The 26,906-nt window shown below is 40.4% G+C and overlaps 1 pseudogene across 1 annotated transcript; it reads right to left on the bottom strand.

Annotated features, from left to right (window-relative positions):
- Positions 1-13,053: 13,053 nt before the first annotated feature.
- On the bottom strand, positions 13,054-14,039 carry LOC100949478 (annotated as a pseudogene). The gene has a single exon (XR_002774579.1). The product of XR_002774579.1 is annotated as a protein N-terminal asparagine amidohydrolase pseudogene (transcript).
- Positions 14,040-26,906: the final 12,867 nt, after the last annotated feature.

Below are 26,906 nucleotides of genomic sequence, written 5' to 3'. Positions count from 1 at the left end.
CCTATTATTTGTTTTGTTGTTGCCTTTTTCACAATTAAATATCTTTTTTCTTTTTTTTTTTTGGGACGGAGCCTCAAGCTATCCCCCTGGGTAGAGTGCCATGGCATCACACTCACAGCAACCTCCAACTCCTGGGCTCAAGCGAGTCTCTTGCCTCAGCCTCCCAAGTAGCTGGGACTACAGGCGCCCGCTACAATGCCTGACCATTTTTTGGTTGCAGCCATCATTGTTGTTTGGCGGGCCCGGGCTGGGGATTCGAACCTGCCACCCTAGGTGTATGTGGCTGTTGCCTTAGCCGCTTGAGCCACAGGTGCCAAGCCACGATTAAATATCTTTACATATAAATTAGATAATACAAAATGTATTTCTCAATATATAAAATAAATTGCTATAAATAAAATATATAAGTACATTTATGCAAAATATAAGTAGCATAGTATATTGAAGAATTTAAACAACATGTAAAATAAAAAAAGAAAGCCATGTTCATCTAAAATTTCACTACACTGAAGGAACCATTGTTAACTTTTTGGTGATTACTGTTTTATGAATCTTTTTAGGAGTGTATATGTTGCATTCTATATACATACACACACACATTAAATATATATTATGTATTAAACATACATATTAATCTATATATGAATTTTACGTGAACAGGATCATATCACATATTCTGTTTTCAATCATGGACAGCTGTCAATCCACCTGTCTACCCTCTAGTATGACATTGCTGACCTCTGACCATTTTGAGTGACCTTTGTTAATATTTAGTAGTGACTCCCTGTCTAATGCTTTTATCCACATTTCTATAGCTCTATACAAGTCTGTTATTTCTGTGTATCTATCACATAAAGATTTACAAAAATTATTTATAAATGGGATCAGATTATATTATACACATTTCTTTTTTTTTTTTGCATCTGACTTTTCCTTCAATATAGTAGCTGATGAAGTTCCTCCAGTTCATCTTCGGTTGCTCTAGTTCATCTGTTGTAAAGACCTTAAGGTAGACCGTGTACATATCCTGATTTATTCGGCCATCTCCACTACCCCCCCCACCCCATCAATCTACTTTCACTTTATTTTTAGTGCCTTGCTCTTACATGTGTCTGGACATTTGGGCACTTTTATTTCCATAGTGTATGTTTCTGAGTGGGATTGAGGAGTTGAGGAGTGTATCTATTTTAATTTTTATAGATGTTACCAGATTGCTTTCCAGAAAGGATGTAATAAGTTTCAAATTTCACTTTCCATATATTTTGGTAGTTTTCCCTTATATCTCCTCAAATTCAAGTGTTATAATAGCTCTTTTGCAGTTTGATGAATGTAAATACCTGATGTTTATACCCTACTTTACATTTCTCTGACTATGAGTGAATTGGAATATATTTTTATATGGTTCTTGGCCATTTGGGTTTGCTATCTGTGTCCATTGCTTATTTTTCTACTAGTTTATATTTTTCTTTTTCCTCTACATAGACTATAAGAAATTAAAACGGTTATTTTCAACAAAGACTAAAGTAGTTAAAATTAAAATGGTCATCTTCAACAAAGACCAAGAATAGTAATATGTTTATTACTATGCTTACAAATTGGCTACTTACCTAGAAAATCCATACCATTTGTCTGTAAAATTGAGAAATAAATAAAATTTCCACTAAACTCATTCCAGAAACTGTCATTTAGCAATGTTTGGTGAAATTTATAGATTTGACAGGCGATTTTCCATTTAGGTTAAAATAACTTTCCCTAAAGAGGAGGCCCATGCCACATGGAACCAATCCTTTTGGTCCAACCTGTCTCAGGAAAGACTTTGGCAAGATTGTTGCCACTCTTGACATTGCAGTCTTCAGAGAAGAATATCCTATTTATTGGAGGCCAAGGACCTGAACAATCAGGGTGCCTTCTGGCAGAAAAGAAATGCTGTGTCCACCTTAGAAAGATCAGAGTTGGGGTCATAAGCAGATTGAGTGGCCGTCACTGGAACATGGCTTTAAATCAAGTAGGCGGATGCTTTTTCTCTGTAATGTTTGTCTCTAAGAAAATTAAAAAGGTTTCAGTGATTGGAACTGAGAGAATTTGTCTTCTAAATCTGGATTTCTCAGTGGCAAAATGTATTAAAGCATGCGAACAGGTTATTTGGTTACAGTATGCTGTCCTATTCCACTCCATGAGAAAAATCTCTGTTATTTCATAGAATCTCCTGGGGACCTCCTGGGCCTCTCCTGGGCCCCTCCTGGGCCTGGGAGGGCCAAGCTTTGGCAGGAATGCGCCTGGGGGTGGGTGTGAGCCTGGCAGCTCAGGGCTGAATGGGGCTTTCACTGCTGATTGAGAGAGGGAATCAGACCTGGCTGGACTCGGCTCATCTATGCTGAGGTGTGTAAGGCAGAGCGTGATCTAGCGCTTCTTCCAGATAAAAACCACGTGGCCCCTAAGACCAGCAGAAGCTTATCAGGTGCATAGGAATTGCTACACCCTGAGCTGGCCAGCTAAGAAGAGTTTGTGCAACCATGGAGCTAGAGAAGCAGAGAAAACAGGAATTACAGGTTGGTAAGAGATGCGCTGAGGCTCTATGTCAAAAAACAAATTTTTCCTTTTTTTTTTAGAGACAAAGTCTCACTTTATTGCTCTCAGTAGAGTGCAGTGGCATTACAGCTCATAACAACCTTCAACTTCTGGGCTTAGGCAATTCTCTTGCCTCAGGCTCCTGAGTAGCTGGGACTACAGGCACCTGGCCCCGTGCCTGGCTATTTTTTGTTGCAGTTTGGCTGGGTCTGGGTTTGAACCCACCACCCTCGGTATATGGGACTGGTGACCTTCTCGCTGAGCCACAGGCGCTGCCCTAAACGTACTTTTTTCAAGGAAAGGAAACACAGTGATAAAGTTAATGAATGGGTGGATGGGGTGGGGAGAGTTTCTTCTTTCAGCACATTCTTTTGGACACATAAATAGAAAAATTGTGAAATTCTCCTTAGGTTTGGCGAATCATGGACATGGGCTAGGCCCTGATAATTTACGAGGTTGTTTTAGAAACTCAGCTCTAAGCAGAATGGCATCCTGCTTTCTTAGGGAGAACCGAGCCTAGGAGTGCAGGTGTCGGCCCCTCTCTGAACTGAGCGATTCTTTACGAGAATGAAGCTTTTAGTTGGGGAATGAGACGGGTACACATTCTTGTAGGGCTTTAGGGTTGACAGCAGACCTGAGCTGCTTACTGAGATCCTGCTCTTCAAGTGATCCAGCAAAACATAACCGTTCCATGTCCGAAGCTGTTCTTCAATCAGAACTTGTGCCTAAGGACCACTCTGGGGCTTTTAAAAAATCTGTTTCTGTTTGTGCATATGTAATAATATACACATGGAAGTGGTTTTCTCTATTTTTAAACATTCACCACAACAAAAATTACAGGTGAGCCCAAGTATCTGCAATACCATCATTCTGAGCATTGTAAGAACAGAAAATTTTCCTGAAGCCATAATGTTTCAAATTGGAACATTGTTGCTTCTTAACAGGACAATGTAAACGGATAATTTAAAGGCAGCCATGTGAGAATCTGTATCTATCTGTGTAGTCATATAAATGCAAAATTGTGTTTACTAAATTTCTAAAAGGAAAAGCTTTATCATTACCAATAACCCCCCCACCCAGATGAGGAAAGTAGACAATCCTGGTGTGTTCTGATGAGGTAAACAAATAAAACTTACTTAAATAGTCATTAAAGCTTTCGCTAGTAAGCCATTCCTAGGCTTGCCTTCTAGAAACCTAATCCCATGGTTAAGCAATGCTGGCAGTTTCAGACCTGCTGACATAAATGTGTGAACAAATTTTGTAATCTAAACTGTTGACCTGCATGTTTTTTCCTTACCCGAACTCATTCCTTACATGCAGACTCAAACTTCTCAGTATCTGGTTTGCTGGTTGAGCAGAAGCCATAAAACAAACAGATACAACTTCATAATAATCAGAGTGTTATCCAACTGTTTACTTTATTGTAAATAATGGTGAACAGGGCGGTGCCTGTGGCTCAGTGAGTAGGGCTCCAACCCCACGTACTGAGGGTGGCGGGTTCAAACCCGGCCTTGGCCAAACTGCAACAAAAAAATAGCCGGGTGTTGTGGTGGGGGCCTGTAGTCCCAGCTACTTGGGAGGCTGAGGCAGGAGAATCGCCTGAGCCCAAGAGCTGGAGGTTGCTGTGAGTTGTGATGTCACAGCACTCTACTGAGGGCTACAAAGTGAGACTCTGTCTCAAAAAAAAATGGTGAACCGTAGTCAATAGTTTTATATTCCTTTAAAAAAATATAACCATTCAGCAACTGAATGTAACCAATCTCTTAACCATCTATCTGAAAAACTAAACCCAACCCAAACCCAACCCATATCTTTATTAGAGATAATTCCTGCTCAGTTCTCCTTTTTTTTTATTCCCAAGAAAGAATCTCACTCTGTCACCTTGGGTAGAATGCTGTGGCATCATAACTGACAGCAATCTCAAAGTCTTGGGCTTGAGCAATCTTCTTGCCTCAGGCTCATGAGTAGCCGGGACTGCAGGCCTGCGCCACGACACGCAGCTAGTTTTTCTATTTTTAGTCAAGACAGAGTCTCACTCTTGCTCAGGCTGGTCTGGAACTCCCGAGCTCCAGAAATCCACCCACCTTGGTTTCCCAGAGTGCTTACAGGTATGAGCGTGAGCCACTGCACCCGGCCCTGGTCACTTCTCCTTGAAACTTAAAACAAAATAAGGGGGAATAGGAGACCTACTAAAGAATATAATTTTTTATATCAAATTTGGAAAACAGATTAATCATGTCATTCATAGGCAAGTTGAGAAAGATTCTACTTTGAAGGTTTTGTTGGGTCTTTGATGTGGCTACTGAGGAGAGTTGTAACGTTTGGGGCTCCCTTTGTTACAATAAGCTGGGGGATCGTGTGGGAGAAGTCTGGTTCCGTCCTCTCCCTCCTGTTGTGCGGCGACGCTCCACAGATCTGCCTGTCATGCCCTGATTCCATACAGCAGAGGCGATGGATCCTAGATCACAGAATTTCCAGCAGAAGGAACTACAGAGGACAGCATGAGAAACGATTATGATTCCAGATGGACAACTGTGTGCAGCCAGAACAGCAAATTTATTGTCCAAGGAAGGCATTGTAGCTGTTGAATCTCCTGAATCTTAGGGGTTAAAGGTGTTAGGTGGGAGTTTGGGAGTATGGAAGAGGATGGGGAATGGTTGTTAAGGGGAGCTGCTAGGCAATGCTAGGGAAGCAGAAACAACGCTACAGCAAAGTAAAGCAAAAAAAGGGGGGAGGCGGAGCCTGTGGCTCAAAGGAGTAGGGTGCCAGCCCCATATGCCAGAGGTGGCGGGTTCAAACCCAGCCCTGGCCAAAACCTGCAACAATAACAACAACAAAAAAACCAGACAAAACAGAAATAAGTATAGCTAGTATAGAAAGTAGTAAGGATTAAAAAATGACTAGAAAATTAGATAAATATAGGCTCTTAAATACACCTAAAAATGTTAAAATGGTGGGAAAGCTAGTAAGGACGGACAAACTGGGCTGAAGGTCATTAAAATACAACCATCATATGTACCATACAATATGGAAAGCATAATACAATAAAACCATTTTCTCAGTAAATTAAAAAGGTAAAAAAACAAGAGTCAAAAGTGAAAGTAAAAATGGGAAACAGATGAAAAATTTTAGAGCTTAGTGTCTCCCCTGGGAACACACCTCCAGGGTTTCCACAGCGAGGCCATGGGTAAGTCTGCAGCGAGCTGAACGCTGAAGCAGGGACTGTGGCCTCTTGGCTGCCCCTTGCATTGCTGGCTCCCACAGACGCCCGCTGATCAGGTGCTCCTGGTGTGGGGGCAGCAGTGTCTACCTACCTTGATGTAGCTCTACGCAGTCCAGCCAGGCACGCCAACTAGCCACGGGATGCTGGACAGTGTTGGCAGCGGTTGGACTGCAGGACAGGCCTTTGAGACGCTGAGGAAGAGCGTAATGCTTTAAAGAATTCAAATTTAAAAACATTTAATAGAGTGCTGTGTTTGGGGTTTTTACTTTGCCTTCACTATTTACATGTTGAATCATCAAGTTGTCTTCCTCAACCGATAAAATCTAATAGTGGAAGGGAGTGTAATTTAAGCCTGTTTTCCTGAAGTAGGACTGTAGCCTGAGCTACTGTGATGGAAGAGAGAGTTTAAAATAATCCTGAGCATTCTAGATTCCTATCCTTGAGGAGAGGTACAATACCAAAATCAGCCAGAAAGGCAGGTGGGGACTGGACTCAGCGTGAGCGTCAGATGGACCCTGACCATGACGCTCCCTTCACCAGTTTCATGTTGGCTGGCAACGTCAGCCCTGGACACGTGCTTTACACTGTAATGTCTCACTCCTAATGTGCTGACCTACATTTAAATTACTTCCAGTAATAAAGAGGGATTTGCCTGATTCAAATCTCAATAGACTTAATTTCCATTGCTTTGTGGAGATGTGCCAAACGGTGTCAGTTGGAAATGTTCCCAATCACATCACTCCGTTTGTACATGTTGCTGTATTCAGATGGTTTTACATATGCTGTATGGGTAAAAATGTTTTCTGGTCTTTTTTTTTTTTGGTCTTCTGGAACCAAATCCCTAGCCAAGATTTTAGTTTAATGGGTGTAGTTTTACGGGTCTTGCAGGGAATTCCTTACAGATGGCATTCATGTAGGGGTGATGATTTTCTCTTCAAATTTGTGACGCTTGTGCTCCGTCTTCACTGTGATTTGATGATCTTGCTTGCTACCTAACTGAAATAGTGAGACAAATCTAGAACAAGCTCCCACCACTGCATTTATTCACTTATATTCGTGTGGATCCATGAACTCTGCCTCCCCCCAGACTCATAGTTAATCATACTCTGCGGTCCTAACTTCTCCCCTTGGGTGCTAGAGCCATTCTCCGCTTGCCTACTCAAGAATGTGTCTCCAACAGTCATCCATTCTTTTAGCATAACCGTCGCATAAATATGCTGATATTTCTCCCATCTGTAAAAGCCCCACAGCAACCACACCATCTCTTTTCCATTCTATACCCTTTTCTGGCCCCAGCAGCCAGAGTGATCCTGTTGACCTGAGTCTATTAGAGATCTTTGGATGACCTCCTCTCTCAGCCATAGCAAAGGACAAAGCCTTAATAATGGCCAACAAGACCCAACATGATTCCCTCTCCTCCTCACTGGCTCTACTTTCGCCAGACCAAACTCCATGATGTTTCTTGAACGTGCCGGGGGGGTTTGTGGCTCAGAGACTGTACATTTGCTTCTGCTGCCTGGCGTGCTTATTCTCCAGCTGTTCTGCCCCCTCAGCTCCTGCGGGGCTTTGCTCCTCCATGCTGTCCACCTCGACCACACCATCTAAAACTGTACCCCCACCCATACTCCCTGGCCCCCTTCCCTGTTTCAGTCTCCTCTCACCCTCTCCAAGATGGATCAACTTCTCATATATGCTATATAAGTTATTTACCTATTCCTTTCTTTCTTTTTTTGAGACAGAGTCTCACTGTGTCACCCTCTGTAGAGTGCTGTGACATCATAGCTCACAGCAACCTCAAACTCTTGGGGTTAAGTGATTCTCTTGCCTCATCCTCCAGAGTAGCTGGGACTACAGGCACCTGCCACAATGCCCATTTATTTTTGTTGTTGTTGTTGCAGTTGTCACTGTTGTTTAGCAGGCCCAGGCCGGGTTCAAACCCTCTATCCTCAGTGTATGTGGCCAGTGCCCTCACCACTGAGCAACGGATGCCGAGCCTATTTACCTATTTCTTTAGTTATTTTCTGGTTTTCCTCCACTGAAACATACATGTCATGGGGGAGGAAATGTGTACGCATGCTCGGCAAAGGGCCTGCGTGTTGTAGCTTCTCAGGTGATGCTTGTCACCGGAGGGAATGAACGTGTAAACCCCGTAAATGAAGGGACCTTGCCGTTGCTCTATCTCCAATGACTAAGATATACTGCCTGGCTCATAGTAAATTTTTTCCAATAATTATTTGTTAGATGAATGAATCAAATGAAAGCTAAAGGAAACTGCATTTCATGGCACGGAGCCAGTCCCCCCCCCAAACCCACGCCCACCCCAAACACCTCTGTGTTCTTTGCTTTTATCAGTATTTGGCTCTGAAGCAATCTAGGGGGAAACATGAATTTATGGTCTTCACCCTTCTTGGAGTCCTCAAATATTTCCCAAGGATGGGGTAAGCCTGAGGAAGGAGGGCGTGTGAGCTGGGTAGTGAGTGGGGAAGGGCCGGGGCTGTAACTGCAGGGCCAGGAATGCTGCCCTGCGTTCTGTCTTTTGGGTTGCGAGTTTATTCACTCCAGAAATATTCATAAAATGTCATCTATGTGCGAGGCACTGGAGACACAATTCATTCATTTATCCTTTCATTCAACAATGCTGAATGTTCCCTCTGTTCATGTGACTCCAACTTGCCCTCACATAGTGGTAAGTGTCCAGATGCAGGGAGGGGTGGCTTGGCCCAGGAAATGGTGAGGAAACGAATTAGGAGTCCCTTCTGGAGGGAGGTGGCAACTGGGAGCGGCTCATTCAACTCAAGAAGGTGGTTCCATGGGGTGTCCTTTCTGATCCAGGGGATACTTAGCGTCCAAAGGAATAAACAGAGCCCTGCATTGTCCTGTGTTTTAAGTCTTCTTTAAGTGGTGATGATATTTGGTTATCCTTTGTTGCCAATAAAATGAGATCTTGGATCCAGCTGGAAGCAGCCCTTATTCCTTATACTTTGTTTCCAGTATTTTATATGACCTAAAAAAAAAACCCCCTGGAACATTGGTTGGTATCATTTTACTACTTTAAGAATCTTTTGTCTTTAGTGTTTATTTTGTTTCTGATGGTTGAATTTGTATTTTTGGCCCCAAAGATTCTTGTTCAGAATCTGAACAATCTAGTAGTTAAAACCAGATAGAATGCTTTGTCTGTAGATACTAAGCAGTGATTTATTTTACTCATTGTGTGTTTGGCATACCAGGGAAAAAAGTTTACCTTTTCTTTGGACAGCATCCCTGTCTTTTTCGTAATGCAGTTTTTCTCTGTTCACTGGAAGCCTATAAAAAAAATGGCAAAAATAAATCACATAGTAGGAGATAGACAGATCTTCTTTCTTCTTCGGTGTGAATGGGAAGTTGGTTGGGGATGTAGGTTATTCTTTTCAAAAGCTTCTGAAAGGAGGACTAGAGCCTGGAATAGAGTTAAGAATTTTAGAATAAGATGGGAGCCTCTTCAAGTGTATGGCCTGAGGGGCGTCAGTTGAGCGGAGGAGATTGGATACATAGAAGAGAAAAGAAAGAATTAAATAGCGCACAAAGGAATGAATGTGCTGAGGGAATAAGGGCGTAGTTGGAGGGGATGTGGAAGGGAGGGGGCTTGAAGAGAGGGGTGAAGGCTTAGAATATCCCCTAAACTAAGGTGACCAGATGTCCTGCTTTTGGCGGGACAGTCCTGATTTTTAACAATTTGTCCTGCATCCCGCGACGTTTTAAAAAAGTCCCGATTTTTGGAAACGAATGCACGACAATCTAGGGAGCACGGGAGAACAGGAAGAGAATATACGATTTTCAGCTGCCATGTGGCTATTTCGCCAGGATATGAGCTTTATGTTATTTTAGTTAATTTTATAATGTTAAACTTTAATAATAACAAATAATTGTTGAGAACTGATTATCCAGAACTGCTTGTCGAAGTTTGCATTATTGTCAGGCCCCGTCCCCAAGGCCCCACCCCACCCCATGGTGTCCTGCTTTACCAATGTTAAAATCTGGTCACCTTACCCTAAACCAATAGATGGGCTGAGCATAAGCACCGGAGAGCAGCACTCACATACGCAGTACCACAGGGCTAATGATTCCACTTGATGAGAACTGCAATCAGAAGTGGACCTCGTGAAGCCCTGGCCTGTGACCTGTGCACAGAGGCTCTTAGGGGCAGTAGGATTTGTTACTATTGAATCCATGAATCACTTTAGGGGGAAAATTTAAAAAAAAATTCATTTAAAAGTAATTTCAGACTTAAAGTTGCAAAACAGTGCCACTATTCCTGTTGAACTTCCCCCACGTTTACCAGATGTTAGCATATTATCACACTAGCTTTATCATTCATTTTGTGACTCTCGTTCTATATGTGTGTGTATAATGTTTTCCTGTTATGTTTAGAGTCATATCATGTGGATATAATAACCCTTTACCTCCTAATAACTCAGTGTGTTTTTCCTACAAATAAGAACTTGTTCTTAGAAACCACAGTGCAATAAAGTCAGGAAGTCACCATCAACCTAACACTGTTATCTAAGCTACAAAAATTCAAATTTACTTTGGTGACATTTTAAAAAGTGAATCACTATGCCTTCCATTTTTTAATAGACTAGAAGAGATTTTTTTTTACTAAAACATTCTTAGTAATCAGTTCAAAGATCATGAAATGCATGGCTTTTTTTTTTTTTAATAAGCAAAGCTTTCAACAACTGTATATTCAATTAGGAAAAAAGGACTGATTTAAAATTGTTTGCAGTGGTTACAGGAAAAGGCTCAATCTATTCAAATAAGATTGCTAATGGGGTTTTCAGTAATAGCAAAAAAAAAAAAAAAGAAGGATTCCTGGATCATTATTTTTACCGTAATATGCCGCAGAACTCAGCATTATTTTAGAAAATTACTAACAGAGGTGCAGAAATAGTGACGATCACATTTTCCAGTGTTCCTTGGAAAATGTGAAATTTTTATTTCTAGCATATAACAACGTCAGGATGTGGCCAAAGAGAAATGCACAGCTTTGAGACCAGTGTCACACTCAATAGCCAGGGTCTGCGGGTCGAGGAGAAGGCAGGAGGTGGTCTGTCTGAAGCCGGGAAGATGGTAAAACTCCCAGACAAATGGCAGAAAGGACAACATGCTGGGTGGGCGGCTGTGTCAGATGAGAAATGACTGGGTGCTGCCCTCTTTTTGGACCAGCCTCTCATAAACCCTTAGAGTCGTAATTAATGCTACTTGTTTAACTCCACCCCAAGGCAGTGTATACCTTTCGTTTGTCTTTTTCTAATCTATTTATTTAAATTATGGAGTCAGTACACACAAAATTCTTACTCGCTTAAATTGAATATTATGCAATTGACATTTTGGGAGGTCGAAATAGTAGAATAAGCAGCAATTCCACACAGCCCAATCTGATTAAAGAGGGGCAACCTAACAAAAGCTTCCAAGGACAGAAACCCCATAGAACAAAATGGTAAAGCTGTGTATATTTTTAATTGCTCCCACTGCCCTTCCTGGAGATAACTTCTGCTAATTTCCGAAGTGTATCCTTCCACTCTTTTCTAAACGTTTACGTAATAACACACACATAATCAAAATGTTTTAGTGGGCTCACACTGAACACATTGTTTAACAATTTACTGTATGTATGTGAGATTTTTGTACATTCTTTCTGGCAATCGTTGCATAATTTTCCTTATGAGTCTTTTATGGTTTACTTAACCATTTGCTTATTACTCCTTTATTAATAGGTACTTTTATTTTTAAATGTTTTATATTATTTCTCGTTATATTATAATGAGAATTCTAATGTATTTATTTGTGCACGTGGGCAAAATTTTTGTAAAACAGATTCTTAGAAGTGAAACAGCTGTGCTGGAGGCATATGGGTATGAAATTTTATTGAACGCTCCCAAATTCCCTTTAGCAATTTGTCCACTCACAGTGCTTATTTCCTTCCATCCTCGCTCATACTAGTTCTGATAAATTTTTAAAATTCTTATTAGTCTAATAAGCAGGATATAACAGTATGGTTTTCCTTGATTATTAGTCAGGTCAGATAACTTTTGATAGGTTTTTATATTTTTTTTCTGCCAGTTGCCTTTTCATAATCTTTGATTTGTGTGGAGATTGAATGTTAATTCTTTTTTTTTTTTTTTTTTTTTTTTTGAGACAGAGCCTCAAGCTGTCCCCCTGGGTAGAGTGCCGTGGCATTACGCTCACAACAACCTCCAACTCCTGGGCTCAAGAGAGTCTCCTGCTTCTGCCTCCCAAGTAGCTGGGACCATAGGCGCCTGCCACAACCCCTGGCTATTTTTTTTTTTTTTGGTTGCAGCTGTCATTGTTGTTTGGCAGGCCCAGGCTGGATTCGAACACATCACCTTAGGTGTATATGGCTGGCACCTTAGCTACTTGAGCCACAGGTGCCACACCTGAATGTTAATTCTTCATTTGTTTTATGTTCCAATATTTTTCACCAGTATAGTCTTTTAACCTAATTTATGGTAAATATAATCATTATGGGTTTTTTTTGTTGTTGTTGTTCTATTAGGTCAATCTATTTCTTTCATTTTGAATCTTAGAATTTTATGATTTAAAAACCACTTTACAATCTTAAGATTACAAATTTTTGGCCAGGCATGATGGCTTATGGCTATAATCCTAGCACTCTGGAGGTTGAGTGGGGGATGCCTTGAGTTGGAGACTAGCCTGAGTAGGAACAAGACCCCATCTCTACCAAAAATAGAAAAATTAATGAGTTTGTAGGTGGCGCCTATAGTCCCAAGTAAGACTCATCTCAAAAACAAAAACCAAAGAGGATTGGCGTACTCTCATCTAATGGGCACAATGTAACGGTCTATGGCACACCTGGGTGAGGGTCACGCTACAACAGGGACCTTACCTGAGTAACCTTAATATTGTAACCTAACCATCCGTACCATATATTAATCTGGAAACACACACACAGCTGTACAGGTAAACAATAAAAAAAAGATTACAATTTTTTATATTTTATTCTCATTTAATTTTTCTTTTTTTTACTTTTAGCCTCTTTAGTATATTTGCCATTATTTTTTCTATATAACGTGATGTTTAGAACTGGTTTTATTTTTTCCCAAATAGATATTTATGCTAGCACTGTGTGTTAAATAAGGATATCCTTTCTTCTTTTTTTTTTTCCTTTGCCAAAATAAGATTTATTTTGAAAGTCATTTGAAAGATGCCAAGTAAAGGAGCTCAATGGATGTAGGTTCCAAATCCATGTTCTTTCCAGCCCCCATCAATGGTCTTTGTCATGCCAAAAAGTTGCTTTCTTTGGTAATATCCTATGGTTAGCTTCCTGGAGAAGAGATCTTTTCCCATAAGAAAGATCTTCTTTTTTTTTTTTTGTAGAGTAGAGCTTTATTTCCGGGAAACAGCTTGTTAGTTGGAGATGGGTTTTTTTTTTTAAAAAAAAACATCAAGGTAGATCTAATATGTTCCACAAAGTGGGGCGGCTCAGCCAAAGGTGACGTGGAAAAGTTCTCTAGTATTTCTTTATCATCGTGCTGCAACCAGAAATCCACATGAGGAAATGGCATCCAGGAATAAGGTCCTATCCGAAGTTGTTCTGTCTTTGCATCGTAAATGCTAATCATTGGTCCCCCTGTTAAAACCCACGCAGTGCGTAGTTCTTCCTCTGGACCCCGATCTTGAAAAGAGGCTCTGTAAATCTCTGCAGTTTTAGCGTTAACAGCAATGCCATAAATGACTGGGAAGTGGTTTTCATTTTCTTCTCGGCCATTTAATTCTGTCACGCATGATGTCACTAAGTGACTATCATCTTCTCGACTGTCAAATTCACTGAGAAGTTGATGGGTAAGTTTTTGTGACAACTGCCTCCTATCGTCACTGAAGCCTCCCAGGAGGTGCCCTTCTAGCCTTCCACATTGAGTGTGGTCGGAAAAGGATTTTATGGGGTTCATGATCAAGGGGACCTCAGCTTTGGTGTTGCTTCCATCACAATGTGTCAGGCAGGCTGCCCCATTACCTGTGTGCCTCAGGACCACAATGTGACAAGTGGTGGCATCATCAGAACCCAGAATGGAGATGGAGCCATCCTTTGGGGAGGTCACTGCAGGCTCTCTCTGCTGAACATACAGAAGGCCCTGGGGTCCCACTTGTTGAACAGACCGACCGCTGAGAAGTCTGGCTCTTTCCTCCAGAGGCGGGTGAGCTCGGACGAGGTACCCAATGGACGCGGCAGCCGCACTCGCCGTCCCTATACGAACAGCAGTATCCTGGTCGTGGCCACAGGGGCAGGTCCCCCAGGATATCCTTTCTTAACTGATTATAAATGCCAATATGGATATACCAAATTCTTACATATACGGGTCTGTTTTTGGATTTTTTAAAAATTGTTTTATTTATCTATGTATTTCTACACCCATATTACACTAATGTAATTGCAATTATTTCAAAGTATTTTTAGAAATAGCTGGGAGAGCTGTTTTTCTCTTATAATCCTTTAAAAAAATCTTGCCTATCTCTTCATCTTTTGCTCACATGAAATTAAAATCAGCTTAAGATTTATTAAATTCTTCTTCTTTTTTTTTTGCAGTTTTTTGGCCAGGGCTGGGTTTGAACCTGCCACCTCCAGCATATGGGGCCAGCGCCCTACTCCTTTGAGCCACAAGCGCTGCCCTAATTTTCATCTTTTTGATAAGAGCCATTCTAACAGGTGTGAGATGATACTTCAGTGTGGCTTTAATCTGCACAATCTGGTGATTAGAGACACTGAGCATTTTTTCATATACTTATTGGCCATTTGTTTGTCTTCTTTTGAAGAAGCGTTAAGATCTTTTTGCCTATTTAAAAAATTTCTATTGTTGATTTTTAGGAGATATTTTTATGTTCTAGATACAAATATATTCTTTGTCATATCTATACTGTGAATATATTTTTTTCCTCATCAGTGACATGACTTGCCTATTTACTTTCTAAATAGTGTCTTTTGAACTGTAAAAATTTAATAACGGTACTTTTTGAAGAGTAGCAATTTTAAATGTTGATGAAATCCAATTTACTAATACTTTGTTAATGCTTTTCATGTTCTTCCCAAGAAAGGTTGGCATACTCCTGAGGTCATAAAGATATTTTCCTATGTTTTCTTCTAGAAACTTCATAGTTCTGGTTTTTGTTTATGAGCCACTTTAAACTAATTTTGTATATAAAGTGGGATCAAAGTTCATTTTGATAGTATATATCCATAAGATAGTATATCTTGGACTATCCATAGTATATATGGATAGTATATTCCCATAAGAATATACTATTATTCCAGAAGCATCAGCTTTTAAAAAGATCTTTTTTTTTTTGACCATTGTATTGACTTGGTGCCTTGATTGAAAATCATTTGGGTTGGTGCCTGTGGCTCAAGGAGTAGGGTTGCCAGCCCCGTATACCAGAGGTGGTGGGTTCAAACCCAACCCTGGCCAAAAGGAAAAAAATACGTAAGGACCTATTCCCAAAGCCTCCAGGGGTCCTCAGACTTTTTAAACAGGGGGCCAGTTCACTGGCCCTTAGACCGTTGGAGGGCCAGACTGCAGGCCCTGGGTCAAGTTGGCTGCAAAGCAGGACAGGCAGTGGCAGCAAAAACACCCAGCAGGCTAGATAACTGTCCTTGGCAGCCGCTTGTGGCCCGCGGGCCATAGTTTGAGGACGCCTGCTTCCTCTGATTCATTTGTCTATCCTTATGCCTTTAAAAAACTGTTTGGATTGGTGTAGCCTTTTAGTAAAATTTTCAGTAAGGACATAATTTTTCAAGATTGTTTCTAGTTGCTTTACATCTCTATGTAAATTTTAGAATCACCTTGTCAATTTCTACAAAAAATTAACCGTAATTTTAATGGGGATTGTATTAAAGTTATAAATCAATCTTGAAATAATGAATCATGAGTCTTCAAATAGTTGTCTGTAATCATTAATTTAGTTCTGCATTAATTTTCCACTAGGAACATTTTACAGAATTTCTTTTGTTGAACAATAAGGTCTTGCTGTGTCCCTCAGGCCCAAGGAATCCTCCTGCCTCAGCCTTCCAGAAAGCACTACAGGTGGGCACCCTTGAGTCCAGATGAAATTTTATACATTTTTTATTAGATATATTTTTAGGGATGTGAATTTTTAAAAAACATTTTGAATGTATTTAAAAGCTTTATTTTTCAATTGTTTGCTGGTGGCACATAAGACAACAATTAGACTTTTTACGGGTTCCAACACTTCTGATTTCACTTTTTAATTCTAGTGGGGGTTTTTTGTGTGTAGATTCAATGTTTTTCTTTCTTATGTACATAATCATCATGCCGTTTGTAAACAATAATAATTTCACTTCTTCCTTTCCAATACTTCTGGCTTTTGTCTTATTTTCTTGCTTTAGTACATTGGCTGGGAGGTTCCAGTAGGTCTCGTGTAGTATCTTCAAGTTGGATCTTACTTTCTTATTGTGGCAAATGTCCCTGACGTGAACGTTGCCATTTTTAAATGTACAGTCTTGTGGCATTAGGTGGATTCACGGTATCGGCAACAATCACCACCATCCATTCCCAGAATTTCTTCATCTTCCCCCGCTGAAAGTCTGTGCCCAATAAACACTAACTCCTCTCTCAATACCCACCCAGCCTGACCAGCCACCAGTCTACTTTCTATTGCTACCAGTCTGACCAGTGTAGCTCCATCACATAAGCCAAATGGCACCATATTTGTCCTTCTGAGACTGGCTTATTTCACTTAAGCATGTTTTCAGGGTTCATCCAGCATGCCTCAGAATTTTATTCCTTTTTAAGGCTGAATAATAATACCCCATTCAATGAATTAGCGAATTCTTTTCTTTTTTATTGTTGGGGATTCAGTGAGGGTGCAAAGAACCAGGTTGCCTTGATTGCATCTGTTAGATAACGTCCCTCTTATTATTGTGTCCCGTGCCCAGAAGGTGTGTCACACAGTGTCACTCACTCCTTACCCCCTCCCTCCTCACCCCCCTCTGCTCTTCCTTTCCCCCAATCCCCCTCCTTCCCTCTCTGCTCTCCCCTTCCCCCACCCCCCACTGTGTACTAGGTCATCAACTGTCCTCATATGAGAATTGAGTACATAGGATTCTTGCTTCTCCATTCTTGTGATGCTTTACTAGGAATAATGTGTTCCATTTCCATCCAGTTTAATACAAAGGATGTAAAGTCTCCATCTTCTTTAATGACTGAATTGTATTCCATGGTGTACATATACCACAGCTTGTTAATCCTGGGTTGGTGGGCACTAAGGCACATTTTAGCGATTGTAAATTGAGCTGTAAGAAACAATCTAGTTCAAGTGTCCTTGTGGTGAAATGATTTTTTTTTCTTCTGGATAGATGCCTAGTAATGGGATTGCAGGATCAAATGGGAGGTCGGTCTAGCTCAAGTTCTTTGAGAGTTCTCCATACTTCCTTCCAAAAAGGTTGTATTAGTTTGCAGTCCCACCAGCAGTGTAAACGTGTTCCCTTCTCTCCACATCCATGCCAGCATCTGCAGCTTTGAGACTTTGTGAAGTGGGCCATTTTTGCTGGGGTTAGATCATATCTCAGGGTGGTTTTGATTTGCATTTCTCTAATAATGAGGGATGTTGAACATTTTTTCATATGTTTGCTAGTCATTTGTCTGTCTTCTTTAAAGAAAGTTCTATTCATGTCTCTTGCCCATTGATATATAGGATTGTTGACTTTTTTCATGTGGATTAATTTGAGTTCTCTATAGATCCTAGTTATCAAGCTCTCGTCTAATTCAAAATATGCAAATATCCTTTCCCACTGTGTAGATTGTCTGTTTGCTTTGGTTGTTGTCTCCTTAGCTATACAGAAGCTTTTCAGTTTAATTAAGTCCCATCTGTTTATTTTTCTTGTTATTGCAATTACTGTGGCAGTCTTCTTCATGAAGTCTTTCCCCAGGCCAGTATCTTCCAGTGTTTTTCCTATGCTTCCTTTGAGGATTTTTATCATTTCATGCCTTAAATTTAGGTCTTTGATCCATCTTGAATCAATTTTTGTGAGTGAAGAAAGGTGTGGGTCTAGTTTCAGTCTTTTACATGTGGATATCCAGTTCTTCCAGCACCATTTATTGAATACGGAATCTTTCCCCCAAGGTATGTTCTTGTTTGGTTTATTGAAGATTAGGTGGGTGTAAGATGTTAGTTTCATTTCCTGGTTTTCTATTTGATTCCAAATGTCTATGTCTCTATTTTTGTGCCAGTACCATGTTATCTTGACCACTATGGCCTTATAGTACAGCCTAAAATCTGGTATGGTGATGCCCTCAGCTTTGTTCTTATTACTAAGAACTGCCTTAGTTATACAGGCTTTTTTTCTGGTTCCATTCAAAACAAATAATTATTTTTTCCAAGTCTTGAAAGTACAGTGTTGTTATTTTAATAGGGATGGCATTGACTCTGTAGATTGCTTTGAGAAGTATAGACATTTTAACAATGTTGATTCTTCCCAGCCATGAGCATGGTATGTTTTTCCATTTGTTAATATCCACTGCTATTTCTTTTTTTAGGGTTTCATAATTTTCTTTATAAAGGTTCTTCCTTCTTTTGTTAGGTATATTCCTAGGTATTTCATTTTCTTTGAAGCTATAGTGAAGGGAGTTGTGTCCTTAATTAGCCTCTCATCTTGACTGTTATTGGTGTATACAAAGGCTACTGACTTGTGGACATTGATCCTATATCCTGAGACATTACTATATTTTTTGATGACTTCCAGGACTCTGTGGTTGAGTCTTTGGGGTTCTCTAAGTATAAGATCATATCATCAGCAAAGAAGGAGAGTTTGACCTCCTCTGCTCTCATTGGGATGTCCTTTATTATCTTCTCTTGCCTAATTGTATTGGTTAGAACTTCCAGCACTATGTGGAATAGTTGTGGCAATAGAGGACAACCCTGTCTGGTTCCAGTTCCAAGTGGAAAAGCTTTCAGTTTTACTCCATTCAGTAAAATATTAGCTGTGGGTTTGTCATAGATAACTTTGATCAGCTTGGGAAATGTGCCACCTATGCCTATACTCTTCAGTGTTCTAATTAGAAAAGGATGCTGGATTTTATTGAATGCTTTTTCTGCATCTATTGAGAGGATCATATGGTCTTTGCTTTTGCTTCTGTTGATACAGTGAATAACGTTTATGGACTTGCATATATTAAACCAACCTTGCATCCCTGGGATGAAACCTACTTGATCATGATGTATGACTTTTTTGATGATAAGCTGTATCTATTGGCTAGGATTTTGTTGAGAATTTTTGTACTAATTCATTAGTGAAATTGGTCTGAAGTTCTCCTTAGTTGGGTCTTTTCCTGGTTTTGGTATCAGGGTGAAGTTTGCTTTGTAGAAGGTGTTGGGGAAGACTCCTTCCTCCTCAATTTTTTGGAATAATTTCTGCAGTATGGGAATAAGCTCTTCTTTGAAGGTTTGATAGAATTCTGGTGTGAAGCTATCTGGACCTGGGCATTTTTTTTGTTGGGAGACTTTTTATTGTTTCTTTGATCTCAGTGCTTGAAATTGGTCTGTTCAGGAGATCTATTTCATCCGGGCTAAGTCTAGGGAGAGAGTGTGATCTCTCCCTAGAGAGAGAGATCCGTTTTCTTCACATTGTCAAATTTCTGGGCATAGACTTTCTGGTAGTATTCAGAGATAATCTCTTGTATCTCTGTGGCATCAGTTGTAATTTCCCCTTTATCATTTCTGATTGAGGTTACTAGAGACTTGACTTTTCTATTTCTAGTTAGTCTGGCCAAAGGTTTATGTGTTTTATTTATTTTCTTAAAAAACCAACTCCTTGTTTCATTAATTTTCTGAATGATTCTTTTCTTTTCAATTTCATTAATCTCTGATTTAAATTTTGGTTATTTCTTTTCTTCTGCTGAGTTTGAGATTAGATTGTTCTTCTTTTTCCAATTCCAAAGATCACTTATGAGTTTGTTGATGCGTTCTCTTTCTGTTTTTTGGATGTAGACTTCTAAGCTCTAATCTCTTTGCTAGGGTGAATTTTCTAGCAAGCGATAAATTTTCCTCCCAGGACTGCTTTTGCTGTATCCCTCAGGCTTTGGTAGCTTGTGTCTTCATTGTTGTTATGCTCAAGGAAGTTAATGATTTCGTTTTATTTTTTTTCCTTCACCCAACTGTCATTCAGCCTAAGATTGTTTAATTTCCATGCCTTTCTCTGGGGTTGAACGTTTTTGTTGGAGTTGAGTTCCACCTTTAATGCCTTGTGGTCTGAGAAGATACGAGGTAAAATTTCTTTTTTCTTTTTTTGTTTTTATAGAGACAGAATCTCACTTTATCGCCCTTGTTAGAGTGCTGTGGCATCACACAGCTCACAGCAACCTACAATTCCTAGGCTTAGGCGATTCTCTTGCCTCAGCCTCCTGAGTAGCTGGGACTACAGGCACCTGCCACAATGCCCAGCTGTTTTTTGGTTGCAGTTTGGCTGGGGCTGAGTTTGAACCCACCACCCTCCGTATATGGGGCAGGTGCCCTACTCACTGAGCCACAGGTGCCACCCAACAAGGTAAAATTTCAATGTTTTTGATTTTGTTGAGGTTTGTTTTGTGTCCTGGGATATGATCAATTTTGGATACTGTTCCATGGGGTGATGAGAAGAATGTATATTCTTTAGCTTTGGGATGGAGTGTTCTATATATGTCTATCAAGCACAGTTGTTTAAGTCCTTTATATGATTGTTTAATTTCTGTTTAGAGTATCTGTCCAGCTCTGTAAGAGGAGTGTTAAAGGCCCCTGTTATTATGGTGTTATAGGATATCATATTGCTCAGACTGAGTAAGGTCTGTTTCAAGAACCTGGGAGCATTTAAGTTGGTTGCATAAATATTTAGAATTGAAATGTTTTCTTGTTGTATTTTTCCCTTGACCAATATGAAGTATCTGTCTTTGTCTTTTTTGACTGTAGTTGCTTTAAATCTACTTGTACCTGAAAATAAGATTGCAACCCCACTTTCCTTCTGAATTCCATTTGCCTGAAAATTGTCTTCCAACCCTTAACTCTAAGCTTTAATTTGTGTTTTGAGGCGAGGTGTGTTTCCTGCAGACAGCAAATGGATGGCTTGTGTTTTTTAATCCAGTCAGCCAATCTATGCCTCTTCAGTGGGGAATTCAATCCATTAACATTATTGAGATAATTTATGAGTGTGGTAGTGTTCTGTTCATCCTATTTTGTGAAAGTCCATTGCTTAGTTTTGTCTTTTGCATCATTGTGGAAGCTACGTTCTGTCTTTAGTGCTTACTTTGTTGGTAGTCCATTGTGATGGTCAGTGTGTAGAACAGGTTGAAGTATTTCCTGTAGAGCTGGTTTTGTTGTGGCAAATTTCATCAATGTTTGCATATCAGTAAAAGATTTGATTTCTCCCTCAATTTAAAGCTTAGCTTAGCAGGATATAGAATTCTGGGCTGACAATTGTTTTGCTTAAGTATATTAAAGGTAGATGACTATTGGCTTGAAAAGTTTCATTAGAGAAGTCTGCAGTCACCCTGGTGGATTTGCCCCTGTAGGTCAATTGGCACTTACTCCTGGCAGCTTGCAAAATCTTTTCTTTTGTCATAACTTTGGACAGGTTCATCACAATGTGTCTTGGAGAAGCTCTATTTGAGTTGAGGCTACCTGGGGTCAGATATCCCTCTGAAAGGAGTGTGTCAGACTCTGGTGGTATTTGGGAAATTTTCATTTATAATATTCTCTAGTAAGGCTTCCATTCCCCTGGGGCATTCTTTCTCCCCTTCTGGGATACCTATAACTCATATGTTTGAACGCTTCATAAAGTCCCATAATTCTGTCAGTGAACATTCTGTTTTCTCTCTTTTTTCCTGTCTCTTTAACTACCTGAGTTATCTCAAGAGCTTTGTCCTCTACCTCTGAGATTCTTCTTCATGGTCTAATTTGTTATTGATACTTTCTATTGCATCTTTAAGTTCCCTTGACTGCTTCAATTTGTTCAGCTCTGCCCTATCCTTTCTATATTCTTCATATTGTCCATCTCTTATTTACTTCTGTTTTTGGATTTCCTTTTGGTTATTTTCCACTTTCCAGCAATTTCCTTCCTTGTTTTCATCATCTGTATTTTAAATTCCCCTTCTGTCATTTCTAACTTTTTTTTTTGAGACAGAGTCTCACTGTGTTGCCCTTGGTAGAGTGCTGTGGCATCACAGTTCACAGCGACCTCCAACTCTTGGCTTAAGCAATTCTCTTGTCTTGATCTCCCGAGTAGCTGGACTATAGGCACCTGCCACAATGCCTGGCTATTTTTTGGTTGTAGTTGTCTTTGTTTGGCAGGCCTGGGCTGGGTTTGAACCTGGTAGCTCTGGTATATGTGGCTGGCTATCTAGCCACTGAGCCACAGGCACCAAGCCAAACATTTCTTTATAGGTGGAATCCTCTGCAGTACCTACCTCCCAGTCCCTTGGGGGGTTGCTCTGGACTGGTTTTTCATGTTGTCAGGATTTTTCTGCCGTTTCTTCTACTTGAGTGTTTTCTTTAATCTATTTCCTTACCCTAATTTTCCTTTCACTTCCTCTTGCTCTTTAGATACCGTGCCTCTGGACTAGGGTTGTGATGAGTTCTTTTGGTACAGGCTAAACGGATGAGAAGATTAAAGAACAAGAAGGGAAAAAAGATTTAAAAAAAAGAAAAGAGAGAAAGGAGAGGGGGGTGAGTAAAAGGGAATGTTGATAAACTGAAGAGAGGCCCAGAAAGAGGGAGACAGGAGTAATGGATGTGTACAGTAGGGCACTTTGACCCACACCTTAAAAACCTCCAGCCTCTGGGGGTGCTGCGTTGGTTGGTTCCCATAAAGTCAGCAGCTCTTTGCCAGCCCGAGAAGACACGGTACCCCACCTCCACCAAATAGAAAGGTAGAACAAAAATACTATAAGTCAAACCAAACCAAACGAACAGAAAACCTTGCAGGATGAAATTGGGAGAAAAACCAAATAACAGGGGCAGAAACACTAGCAAAAATGAAATTCTTATTATGAAAGAAGGCAACAGTGGAAAATTATATTCACACTAGAAAAATGAAGAAAGAAAAAAAGAAAAATCTAGGGGGAAAAGGTTGAAATTAAAAAAAAAAAAAAGGAAAAAAATCCCCAAACAAATCAGTACATATATTTTGCTGAATATTGTCTGGGCAACAGCTGATCTTCTGGAGTAGGTGATGCTTATCACAATGCACATACAGCCGGATGAGATGGAGACTCCCCGGACTTCTTTGCCCTCAAACCCTGCAGGGTTGAGAACCTGAATCTCTCCTCGGCCTGCTTAAAAGACATGTTAAACCCTTAACCTTGGCTAAGCAGAGGCTTTCCCAGGAAAGCACATGTCGCTGGGTCTCTCCTGAAGTGGCTGCCTGCTTATCAGGTGTGCCAAGACCGGCCTCAGTCTGTGCCCCTGAGGGCCATGGCTGCAAGGCAGTGGAGAGCTGCCCAAACCCTGAAAGCTCCACTCTTCCCTCAGTCTTGTCCGGCCTTTGGTGCTGCTCACAGTCTCTAGATCACTCGCCCAAGGTCTCCCAGCCCAGGCCTCACTCTGCGACCCTGAGGGTGGAGCTTACAGGGCAGCTCTCCCACAGTGGCTGTGCACAGCCCACACCCAAACAATGTTAGCTCCGTTCCAGCCCACCGGACCCTGGATAATGCTTAAAGTCACCTGCAATCTCACCCAAGTTCTCCCAAGATAGTTCAACTGAATGCTCCAGTCCAAAAAACCAAAACAACCCACAGGGAAGGCCTTCCCTGTCTGTAATCTCACCGCTGTTGTAGGTACAGCCATGGCAGCCACCACAGCCTCAGACAGAACCAACTCAACCACTCGCCGCTTCGCCACTGCTTTTGTCCTCCTCTCGGGGTCCAGAAGTCTCTTGCTATCTCCCTATGTCTCAAAAGGGATGTCTCTGGGCAGAGCTCACAAGCCAGAGGTGCCTGGAGTCTTCTTTCCTCAATCTCATCACACCCAGTTGCAAAGAAGCTGTTATTTGGCTGCTGTTTTGCTCCAAATTGAATTAGCACATTTTGTTTATTTATCCATTTATTGATGGACACTTAGGTCGTTTCTGTGTTTAATTTTTTTTTTTTTTTTTTTGAGACAGACTCTCACTCAGCCACCCTGGATAGAGTGCTATGGTGTCCTAGCTCACAGCAACTTCAAACTCTTGGGCTCAAGCGATCCTCTTGTTTGAGCCTCCTGAGTAGCTACAGTTGACTGCCGTGACACCTGACTAGCTTTTCGTCTTTTAGTAGAGACTTTTTCCAGGCTGATCTGCAATCTCTGAGCTCAGCAATCCACCCACCTCTGCCTCCCAGAGTGCTAGATTGAGGTGTTAGCCACCATGCTGGGCCTCTATGTTCAATGTTTGAGGAATCTCCATGCCTTGTTCCACAGTGGTGCACTATTTCACTGGCAATGTAAGAGGTTCTAATTTCTCCAAATCCTTGCCAGCAATTTTTATTTTGTTTTTGATTTTTTTATACCGGCCATCCTAATGGGTAGGAAGTGGCATCTCACTGTGGTTTGGTTTGCATTTTCCTGGTGACTAGTGATGTGGAGCCACTTTCATGTAGTCACTGTCATTTGCATATCCTTGGAGAAATGTCTAGTCAAATCCTTTCACCATTTTTTTTTGAAGTTTTTTTTTTGGCTGGGGCTGGGTTTGAACCCGCCACCTCCTGCCTATGGGGCGGGTGCCCTAGCCCTTTGAGCCACAGGCACCGCTCCCTTTGACCATTTTTTTTGTTGCTGTTGTTGAGTTGTAGGATTTTCTATATGTTCTGGATATTAAACCCTTACCAGATGTGATTGTCTCCTCTTGTGCGGATGCCTTTTCCCTCTGTCAATAGTGTCCTTTGATACACAAAAATTTTAACATTGAAGTCCTGGGTGTCTGTATTTTCTTTTGTGGCCTGTGCTTTTGGTGTTAGATCTAAGAAATCATTGCCAAATCCAATGTCATGAAGCTTTTCCCCGATGTGTTTGTCTAAGAATGTTATGGTTTGGGTGATGTCTCTTATACGTATGAAATATATCTTTATTTTGTTAAGTACATTTTGCCATGGATTCTACTTTGCTTCCTTATCACGGTAGAGGGACTGAAGTATGGTACAGAATATGGCAGCTAAAAAGGAACAGGAGACAGGCAGAAGGGGGGGAACTGCTGAAAGAGTGGAGAAACAGAGGACAGGAGAAATGGGAAGAATCATCAAGAATGATTTTTGAAAGCAAACATAGAATTTCTCTGCAATTCCACTTTTAACTAACGGCTTGGGACTTCTTGGTGAATTGCGTCATAGATTGATCTGTTTGGGGAGCAAGGGCCCTTGAGGCACAGAGGCTGAGCTTCTCTCTGCCTCAAGAGTCTGTTGAGTTTAACTCAAGTTAAGTTGCTGCCCTGTCTGGGCACATGGGGCTTCATGCAGACCATGCCATAAGGTAGAGAGATGACATTGTTGATGAAACAGAGAAATGGGAAAGCAGAATAGGTTTAAGGATGTTTAAGATTTTCAAAATGTTGGATAAATGTCCAAGACAAAATATTTTTTTATGTAGGAAATCAAATAAGCCCTGAGGTATCCAGCCTCCAAAGCTAAAATTATCAAGAAGTCTTGAGTGTAGGCTGAGCATTCTAATCAGTTTATGAATTAATAAACACATTTATCCTTTCAATCATTCAATTAGTATCAATTAGAGGCCTATGTCCTCTTATCAAAGGTTCATTGCTTAAGTTCAATTATCTATTCTCTGTGAAAATCTGCAAACTTTGTCCCTTTCTTTCTACTGGTGACATTAGGCATCCACTCATGGGATGAGATTGACATTTGTGTCCTAGAATTAGGTAGCCTTTGGCAAGGCCCATAAAAAATAATCTGGGATAGAATCCAAGACAGAGACTCACTGAGATAAGAAGGTAAAATTCACAACAATTTAGGCCAATACAAGACATCGGTTATTTTATTGTAAACAAGTGCATTTTAAAAAGACGAAGAATTCAGTTTTAAAGCCAATGTTATATTCAGCATAACTAAAATCCCTCTCTTTTTTTTCTGGATATCTTTAGGAGTTAAGAACTTTTTTTTTTTTTTGTAGACTATTTTTCAGTGTATCAGAAATAAAATTTTATCACGGCAAATAAAAGAGACAAAATATTTCTCTTATACCTATTAGTATAATATTAGATTTTTAGAAAGTCTTTAGTTTTTAGAGCAGTTTTAGGTTCACAGCAAAATTGAAAGTAGAGAAAGTTCCTGTATCTACTCCGTGCCCCACACAGCCACAGCCTCCCCCAGTAAGTGTATCAACTTCTGTCCCTGGAGTTACATTTGTTGCACTTAATGAAAGTACAATGACACATGCTTATCCCCCTGGAGACCAGAGCTATTACCAGGGTTTCTCTTGTACATCCAATGGATTAAACAAACATATAATAATAACCCCTGTTACAGTATCATATATCATATTTTCATTTCTGCCCCCCAAACCCTCTGTGCTCATATATTCATTCCTCTGATTCCGTTAAACCCTGACAACCACTGATCTTTTCATTACCTCTGTCGTTTCGCCTTTTCCAGAATTTCATATAGTATGTAGCCTTCAGATTGACTTCTTTCATTTGGTAATATGCATTTAAGATTCCTCTGAGTCTTTTCATAACTCCAAAGCTCACTCCTTTGTAGTGCTGAGCAATGGTCCATTGTATGGTCATAGCAGAGTTTATTCATTCATTTACCTAGCTAAGGACATCTTGGTTGCTTCCAAGTTTTGGCAATTATGAATAAAGCTATCATATTCATAAAGATGTATTCATATCCTCTCTGAAGTAGGAGACTATGTGTGTATGTTTAAACCTATGGACATGGTCTTCTCTCCTCTACCTACTGTCACACTTTTTTTTTTTTTAATTAAATGATAGCTGTGTACATTAATGCAATCATGGGGTACAGTGTAGTGTTTTCATATACAATCTGAAATATTTTCATCAAACTGGTTAACATAGACTTTATGACATTTACTTATACTGCCCCACTTTTGATGATCTCATCTAGTCCCCCAGCTT

Source organism: Otolemur garnettii, unplaced genomic scaffold, assembly GCF_000181295.1.
Source record: "Otolemur garnettii isolate 467f Iridium unplaced genomic scaffold, OtoGar3 scaffold00086, whole genome shotgun sequence".
Classification (NCBI taxonomy): domain Eukaryota; kingdom Metazoa; phylum Chordata; class Mammalia; order Primates; family Galagidae; genus Otolemur; species Otolemur garnettii.
Note: the sequence above shows the minus strand (reverse complement) of the source record. Positions and strands in the feature narration are given on the sequence as shown.